Below are 9,744 nucleotides of genomic sequence, written 5' to 3' on the forward strand. Positions count from 1 at the left end.
TATCCAAAATTTGGGCTATTAAGTTTTCAAGATGAGCAAATTGAGATTTCAAACCATGAAATTCTTTAGACATATCATCGAGCTCTTTATTCATGTACCCCATGAAACTTTTTTGTTCTTTAAGCTCGTTTCTGAAGAAATTATTGTGCTCAAACTGCAAGGACATAAAACTTCTAACGTTGTTTTCAATTTATTCCAACCTTCTAAGGTGAGGATCAACGTTTTTTGGTAAAGCCATCGCGGCAAACAATCCAACACACAAGCAAACAAGAAGTAAGCAAAAAGAGACGGGCGGAAAAGAGGCGGACGAAAAAGAAGGCGAATAAAACGGCAAGGGTGAAGTGGGGGAGAGGAAACGAGAGGTAAATGGAAAATAATGTAATGCGAGGGATAAGAGTTTGTGATGGGTACTTGGTATGTCTTGATTTGTGCGTAGATCTCCTCGACAACGGTGCCAGAAATCCTTCTTGCTACCTCTTGAGCTTGTGTTCGTTTTCCCTTCAAGAGGAAAGGGTGATGCGGCATAGTAGCGTAAGTATTTCCTTCAGTTTTTTGAGAACCAAGGTATCAATCTAGTAGGAGATTACACGCAAGTCCCTCGTACCTGCACAAACAAACAAGAACCTCGCAACCAACGTGATAAAGGGGTTGTCAATCCCTTCACGGTCACTTACGAAAGTGAGATCTGATAAAGATAATAAGATAAATATTTTTGGTATTTTTGTTGTATAGATTAGAAAATAAAGATTGCAAAATAAACGGTAATAGAAATAGCAAGTTGATATGAAAATAATATGATGGAAGATAGACCCGGGGGCCATAGGTTTCACTAGTGGCTTCTCTCAAGATAGCAAATTCTACGGTGGGTGAACAAATTACTGTCGACCAATTGATAGAAAAGCGCATAGTTATGAGAATATCTAGGCATGATCATGTATATAGGCATCACGTCCGGGACAAGTAGACTGAAACGATTCTGCATCTACTACTATTACTCCACACATCGACCGCTATCCAGCATGCATCTAGAGTATTAAGTTTATAAGAACAGAGTAACGCATTAGGCAAGATGACATGATGTAGAGGGATAAACTCAAGCAATATGATATAAACCCCATCTTTTTATCCTCGATGGCAACAATACAATACGTGCCTTGCTGCCCTGCTGTCACTGGGAAAGGACACCGCAAGATTGAACCCAAAGCTAAGCACTTCTCCCATTGCAAGAAAGATCAATCTAGTAGGCCAAACCAAACTGATAATTTGAAGAGACTTGCAAAGATATTTAAATCATGCATAAAAGATTTCATAGAAGAATCAAATATTGTTCATAGATAATCTTGATCATAAACCCAGAATTCATCGGATCTCGACAAACACACCGCAAAAAGAATTACATCGAATAGATCTCCAAGAGAATCGAGGAGAACTTTGTATTGAGATCCAAAGAGAGAGAAGAAGCCATCTAGCTAATAACTATGGACCCGAAGGTCTGAGGTAAACTACTCACACATCATCGGAGAGGCTATGGTGTTGATGTAGAAGTCCTTCGTGATCGATTCCCACTCCGACAGAGCGCCGGAAAAGGCCCCAAGACGGGATCTCATGGGTGCAGAAGGTTGCGGTGGTGGAATTAGGGTTTTGTGGTGCTCCTGGATGTTTTCAGGGTATATGGGTATATATAGGAGGAAGAAGTACGTCGGTGGAGCTGCGAGGGACCCACGAGGGTGGGGGCGCGCCTACCTGCCTCGTGGCCTCCTTGATTCTTTCTTGACGTCAACTCCAAGTCTCCTGGAATATTGGGGTATTTATAAAACAAAGAGGCGGTCCGGGGGCACCCGAGGTGGGCACAACCCACCAGGGCGTGCCTGGGCCTCCAGGCGCACCCTGGTGGATTGTGCTCCCCTCGGAGCACCCCCAGGCGCTGCCTTGGCCCATTGGGTGTCTTTTGGCCGATAAAAAATCACCGTGAAGTTTCGTTGCATTTGGACTCCATTTGGTATTGATTTTCTGTGATGTAAAAACATGCAAAAAATAGCAGCTGACACTTAGCACTATGTCAATAGGTTAGTACCAAAAAATCATATAAAATGACTATAAAATGATTATAAAACATCCAAGATTGATAATATAACAGTATGGAACAATCAAAAATTATAGATACATTGGAGACATATCACGCTGCCCCGCGTGGATCTGGCCAGAGGACGTGGTGGGTGTTAGGGGTGAAAGGAGGGGAGGTTGCAGGAGGGATGGGTAGTCTGGCTACCCATCACCGGTGTAGGGGGCTGTCAGTCCGGACATGCTCAACTCCTCTTCTCCCCATTCCTCATGCCTAGTCCTGCATGGCTCTAGATTAAGATGTTCGGGGTAGGCCGGTTAATTACCGGTGGCTCTGTTGGTGTTAGGGATCTGCTGGTCGGTTCCAAGCCCGTACCTTTGATGGTTTCCGGAGTGTCTGGTTGCACGGCGGTGACCTTGGTGGTGAGAGCTATAGTGCTCATGGGCGGAGCTCACGACTCGGGTGCGGATGGTCTAGCCGTCATGGCCGGATGGGCGGCATGGTGGCTGGTCTTCGACGTTCTATGGTGGTGGTGCGACTGTCGTTCTCGTGACGGGTCGTACCCCCAGCAGAAGTGAAGGGTTGTGGCTAGGGTGAAAACCTCATCTGGCTCTGGCCAGGATGACAGCAATGACATCCATTGCGTCATTCAATTCTTGAAGGAGTCATCCTGATGGCCCTTTGTCCCTCGTGTTACTCCAGGTGAAAACCTTGATCCATTAGATCGGGTGATGGCGGTGCTCCAGTGTTGTATCTTCCTTGAAGGCACCGCTTTAGAGTCAATGGTGTGTTGAGTTTCGGATTCGTCTCTCTCCGGTGGCACGTTCACGCTTGAGAGCTCCGTAGACTCCTAGCGGTGCTTTATTTTCCCACGTATTGTTTACTTAGTGTTTGGGTGTAGTGTTTTTGTTGGTCGGCTCCCTTGTATCTAGGCTTGGGTGGGTGTGTGGTGTGTTGCATCCTGGTTTTGTATTATTATTTTTGCCTTTATATATAAGGTGGGGCGAAAGCCTTTTCAGGTTTTAAAGTTAGGATTAAAATTCGACAGAGCCCTGTCTATTTAGATATAGGTAGTAAAATATACATAAAAAGATAGAAGTAGTAGATATGGGTGTTGCACATCACATATACTTAATCCCACATGGGCATCTTTTTTTTGCGAGGAAAACTTTCGATCTGTTCATCAACTGTCAAAGTAATACAAAGAACACCAAAAGTAAAAAAAATACATACAGGTCCGTAGATCACCTATAGCTAGCGACGACAACAAGCATTGCAGCTGGCCAGAGTCATGCCGCCATCATCACCCTTCCCTCATCAGAGCCGAGCAAACCTTATTGTACTAAAAAGTCAGGAAGTCATCGTGCTAAGAGCATCTACAACCGGACCTCTCAAACCCGCCTTATACACCCGGGCAGGCCGCCCGGTCACTTCCCAGTCACGATTTTTTGACCCAGACGGGCCCTTCAAACGGCCATCAAACGTCGGGTTGACCGGCACCCCCATATACAACCCAAATATGGGGTGCATATGGGGGTGCCCTGTAACACCCCGGTAGTTGAGCTGCAGTAACCACGCACTAATGATGCCATGTCATCGCAATTATTCTTTTAAACCTCACTTTGATCCAAAACCAAATTCCACTTAAAATTTAAAGTGAGGTCAAATAAATTAATTCTTTAAACAGTAAAGCTAAAATGTTCAAATTATTCTAAAAATTCCCCTGAGCATTTCCATGTTGAAACCCACATCATTTGACTCAACTGGTAATACTTAGAAAATTATAAAGTGGTCCAACTTCAAATAATTTAGCCTTTTCAAAAAAATAGAATCTTTATAAATTTCCATTTGACCTCAAACTTTGTGGGCCTCTACAATATATTGCCTAATATTTTTGGGCCGGTTTTCACCTTCAAAAAAAATCAATTAGTTGCTAAATGTAATAGAAACAGAGGAGAATTAAAGTAACAGAAAGGGAAAAGGAAAAGACAGCACTGTGCAATCGGCCCAGTTGCTGCTACAGTGTGGCCCAGCCCATAGTGGATGGCCTTTCTTCAACATCCTGTTCATCCCCATCGCGCTGGAGCTTGCACGTCCGTTCCTGCGCCGATCTCCACCCGTCAACCATCCACCGGACCTACGCGCGGATAAGGATGCCCCGCTGCCCTCGCTGTCGAACCCTAGCTCCCTGTCCCTCAGACTCCCCCTCTCTCTTGCTCCCACGCCCAATCTGGAGCTCACCCGAGCGTAGTCGTCACCGCACCGCCATCGTGTACGCGGCCAGGAGCCTCCACGAGCCGCGAGTTGATTTCCTGGAGGACTGCCATCTTCTTCTGCATCGTCTACGGCGACTCGTTTGACCGGAGGAGCACTGCCTCATCGACATCGAACCATCTTCCTCCGCCATGCCCACCTCGATTCGCCGCCCCCCGAGCTCCCCCGACCTCCTCGAGCACCTCTCCCAGCTCACCGTGAGCTCCTCTCCCCATTCCCCATGATTGCCTCTCGATTTAGTCGCCGTACGTTGCTGCTCGATCGCCGGGTCCGTGCGACGCTCGCTGTCGATGCGCTCCGCCGCGGCCTACCTGTGCCCCTGCTCACAGCCACGCACTCGCCCCGTCCCTGCTCTTCGTTGCCCCGGCGCAGCTTAACCCCGCCACCAGCAACTGCTCCCAGCGCGTGCCCCCGTAGCCCGGGTGCTGCTCCCGCCTTGCGTCGCCCGCGTCCCGGCTCCCTCCGCTTGCTGCTCGCCGAGCCGCCGCGGCCGCCCCTGCTTCGCCTCCGCTCCCTGTTGCACCCTCCGCCGCTCGGCCTCTGCCCCGCGGTGCCGCCCAACGCCGCCCGGGTCCGGCACCCACGCGGCGACTGCGCCCGCGCCCGCCTTCATCATCCGCTGCCCTGCTCGCCGCTGGCACCGCTGCGTTGCACCCCCGGCCGTCCCACGACCACTGTCCGCGTGCAATGCTCCCCGCTTCCCAACGGCGTCAGCTGCGCCTCCCCACGTCAACGGAAACGGCCGGACGGCCAAACTCCGACATGCTCGGCCCCGGCGTCTTTAAAGCGCTGACGTGGCCGCAATTAGTACTAATGGTCCCCTGATCATTCACTGACGGGGGGCGCTGCATAGTAAACCCGGTTGGTTAAAAAAACTAAACAAAAAAATGTAGTTAAAACTTGGGTCGCTGATACGCGGGTCCCACCAGACTAGTTGACCGGTCAACCATGGACCAGTCAACTGCTGAGTCAGCAGTTGACTGGACCCACTAGTTAGCCTCACTGGTGCACCTCTGGTGCACTGCACCGGATGCACCTAGCTATTTCACTCTTATTTTTGAATTAGATTAAATTTCAAAAAGAATGTTTAGAACTTTGAAAATTAATATAAAATAAACCGTATCTCGGATGAAAAAGTTTTATACATAAAAGTTGCTCAGTACGACGAGACGAATCCGAATACGCGGTCCATTTGTCCGCCACACATCCCTAGCATAGCGAACACGCAACTTCCCCCCTCCGGTTCATCTGTCCAAAAATGCAAAACACCGGGGATACTTTCCCGGATGTCCCCCCCCCCCCTTCACCGGTATCACCTGTCCCTACGTTAGGTCACCCCTAGCACAACCTATTGCCACGTCTTGCTTTGTGTTACATTTGATTGCTCTGTTATTTATTGTGTTCCCCCTCCGTTACTTATTTCCGGTAGACTCCGAGACCGCTGCCGATGTCCGTGTGTTCGACTACATCGAAGATGACCCCTCCTTCTTGCCAGAGCAACCAGGAAAGCCCCCTCCCCCCTGATCACCAGATATCGCCTATTGTTCTCTACTGCTTGCATTAGAGTAGTGTAGCATGCTACTGCTTTCCGTTCATCCTATTCTGTTGCATAGTCTGTCATTGTTGCTACAACTGTTGATACCTTACCTGCAATCCTAAATGCTTAGTATGGGATGCTAGATTATCATCAGTGGCCCTACATTCTTGTCAGTCTTCCATGCTATACTATCAGGCAGTGATCACGTCGGGTGTTGATCACGGGTATTTACTATACATACATACTATACATGTTGTGACTAAAGTCGGGTCGGCTCATAGAGTACCTGCAAGTGATTCCGATGTGGGGGCTGAAGGGGCAGGTGGTTCCACCCAGGTAGTGGTGGGCCTAGGTTCCCGACGGCCCCCGACTGTTACTTTGAGGCGGAGCGACAGGGCAGGCGGAGACCACCTAGGTGAGAGGTGGGCCTGGCCCTGGTCGGTGTTCGCAGTTACTTCAAAATAACACGCTTAACGAGATCTGGGTATTTGATCTGAGTCTGGCTATTGGCCTATACGCACTAACCAACTACGCGGGAACAGTTATGGGCACTCGACGTCGTGGTATCAGCCGAAGCCTTCGTGATGTTAGCGACTGAGCGGCGCGCGCCGGGTTGGACTGGAACGCCTGCTCTTGTATAAGGAAGGCTAGGTCTGCTCACCGGCCGCGTACGCAACGTGCAGGTGTGCAATGGGCGATGGGCCCAGACCCCTGTGCCATAGGATTTAGACCGGCGTGCTGACCTCTGTGTTGTGCCTAGGTAGGGTTGCGTGATACGTCTCCAACCTATCTATAATTTTTGATTGTTCCATGCTATTATATTATCAAGTTTGGATGTTTATGGGCTTTATTATGCACTTTTATATTATTTTTGGGACTAACCTATTAACCCAGAGCCCAGTGCCAGTTTCTGTTTTTTCCTTGTTTTAGAATATCGCAGAAAAGGAAAATCAAACGGAGTCCAATTGACCTGAAACTTCACGGAACTTATTTTTGGATCAGAAGAAGCCCAGAAGACTTGGAGTGGACGTCAGGGGATCAACGAGGAAGCCACGAGGTAGGGGGCGCGCCCACCCCTCCTGGGCGCACCCTCCACCCTCGTGCCCCCCCCCCCCTGACGTACTTCTTCCGCCTATATATCTCCATATACCCTAAAACGATCGGGGAGCACAATAGATCGGGAGTTCCACCGCCAGAAGCCTCCGTAGCCACCGAAAACCAATCTAGACCCGTTCCGGCACCCTACCGGAGGGGGGAATCCTTCTCCGGTGGCCATCTTCATCATCCCGGTGCTCTCCATGACGAGGAGGGAGTAGTTCTCCCTCGGGGGTGAGGGTATGTACCAGTAGCTATGTGTTTGATCTCTCTCTCTCTCTATCGTGTTCTTGAGGTGGTACGATCTTGATGTATCGCGAGCTTTGCTATTATAGTTGGATCTTATGATGTTTTCTCCCCCCTCTATTCTCTTGTAATGGATTGACTTTCCCCTTTGAAGGTATCTTATCGGATTGAGTCTTTAAAGATTTGAGAACACTTGATGTATGTCTTGCCGTGCGTATCTGTGGTGACAATGGGATATCACGTGATTCACTTGATGTATGTTTTGGTGATCAACTTGCGGGTTCCACACATGAACCTATGCATAGGGGTTGGCACACGTTTTCGTCATGATTCTCCGGTAGAAACTTTGGGGCACTCTTTGAGGTTCTATGTGTTGGTTGAATAGATGAATCTGAGATTGTGTGATGCATATCGTATAATCATACCCACGGATACTTGAGGTGACATTGGAGTATCTAGGTGACATTAGGGTTTTGGTTGATTTGTGTCTTAAGGTGTTATTCTAGTACGAACTCTAGGGCTGTTTGTGACACTTATAGGAATAGCCCAACGGATTGATTGGAAAGAATAACTTTGAGGTGGTTTCGTACCCTACCATAATCTCTTCGTTTGTTCTCCGCTATTAGTGACTTTGGAGTGACTCTTTGTTGCATGTTGAGGGATAGTTATGTGATCCAATTATGTTATTATTGCTGAGGGAACTTGCACTAGCGAAAGTATGAACCCTAGGCCTTATTTCCTAGCATTGCAATACCGTTTACGCTCACTTTTACCATTAGTTATCTTGCTGTTTTTATATTTTCAGATTACAAAAACCATTATCTACTATCCATATGCCACTTGTATCACCATCTCTTCGCCGAACTAGTGCACCTATACAATTTACCATTGTATTGGGTGTGTTGGGGACGCAAGAGACTCTTTGTTATTTGGTTGCAGGGTTGCTTGAGAGAGACCATCTTCATCCTACGCCTCCTATGGATTGATAAACCTTAGGTCATCCACTTGAGGGAAATTTGCTACTGTCCTACAAACCTCTGCACTTGGAGGCCCAACAACGTCTACAAGAAGGTTGTGTAGTAGACATCACTGCGACGTGTTGATCTTCCGAGGCCGGGCATGACACAGACAAGTGTGTCCGGACAAAGGGGATCGAGCGTGTTGGGAAATGTGGTGCACCCCTACTGGGAAGTTGATCTATTCGAATAGTCGTGTCCCTCGGTAAAAGGATTACCCGGAGTTGTACCTTGACCTTATGAAAACTAGAACCGGATACTTAATAAAACACACCCTTCCAAGTGCCAGATACAACCGGTGATCGCTCTCTCACAGGGCGACGAGGGGAGGATCATCGGGTAGGATTATGCTATGCGATGATACTTGGTGAACTTACCATCTATTCTCTTCTACATGCTGCAAGATGGAGGCTGTCAGAAGCGTAGTCTTCGATAGGACTAGCTATCCCCCTCTTATTCTGGCATTCTGCAGTTCAGTCCACATATGTTACCCCTTTTCCATTTGATACCGATGCATACATATGTAGTGTAGCTCCTTGCTTGCGAGTACTTTGGATGAGTACTCACGGTTGCTTTGCTCCCCCCTTTCCCCTTTCTATATCCGATTGTTGCGACCAGACATTGGAGTCCAGGAGCAAGACGCCACTGTCGATGACGACTGCTACTACTCGGGAGGCGCCTCCTACTACGTGCAGGCCGCCGACGACGACCAGGAGTAGTTTAGGAGGATCCCAGGCAGGAGGCCTGCACCTCTTTCGATCTGTATCCCAGTTTGTGCTAGCCTTCTTAAGGCAAACTTGTTTACTTATGTCTGTACTCAGATATTGTTGCTTCCGCTGACTCGTCTATGACCGAGCTCTTGTATTCGAGCCCTCGAGGCCCCTGGCTTGTAATATGATGCTTTTATGACTTATTTCTATTTGTAGAGTTGTGTTGTGATATCTTCCCATGAGTCCCTGATCTTGATCGTACACATTTGCGTGTGTGATTAGTGTATGATTGAATCGGGGGCGTCACAAGTTGGTATCAGAGCCGACTGCCTGTAGGAATCCCCCTTCCACACTCCTTGGCCGAAGTTGAGTCTAGACACTGCAAAACTTTTACTAACATGGTTGTGCCTTACGGGCCCAAGTCGCCATTGGGTGGTATTAGAATCTTTTACTCCTCAATCCTTACTCTGGGACTCTGATCTCTCTCCTATTCGGGCTAAATGATTTGCTAACTCAAACTCTAGGTTCTCGTAAATACTTTCTCCCGGAGATCCCCTTGGTCTGAACGATCGAATGCTTCAACAGAAGATTCTAACAATACTCTCAGATATTCTCCCGAGACTTTGTGCCATCGCTTTGCAATTCCATTCCATCGATAAACCCTATGGATAGCCACATACACTTTCCATTCATACAATCATTCCCTGTTGATATTGTTATTATAAGATACCCTGAAATTCTTTGTATTGTTCCGAGAATACTTTCTGCCTACTAGCTTGCAATTCTTTGCCACCTGAATACCCC

Source organism: Triticum urartu, chromosome 5A, assembly GCF_056163025.1.
Source record: "Triticum urartu cultivar PI428250 chromosome 5A, HENAU_Tu73, whole genome shotgun sequence".
Lineage (NCBI taxonomy): Eukaryota > Viridiplantae > Streptophyta > Magnoliopsida > Poales > Poaceae > Triticum > Triticum urartu.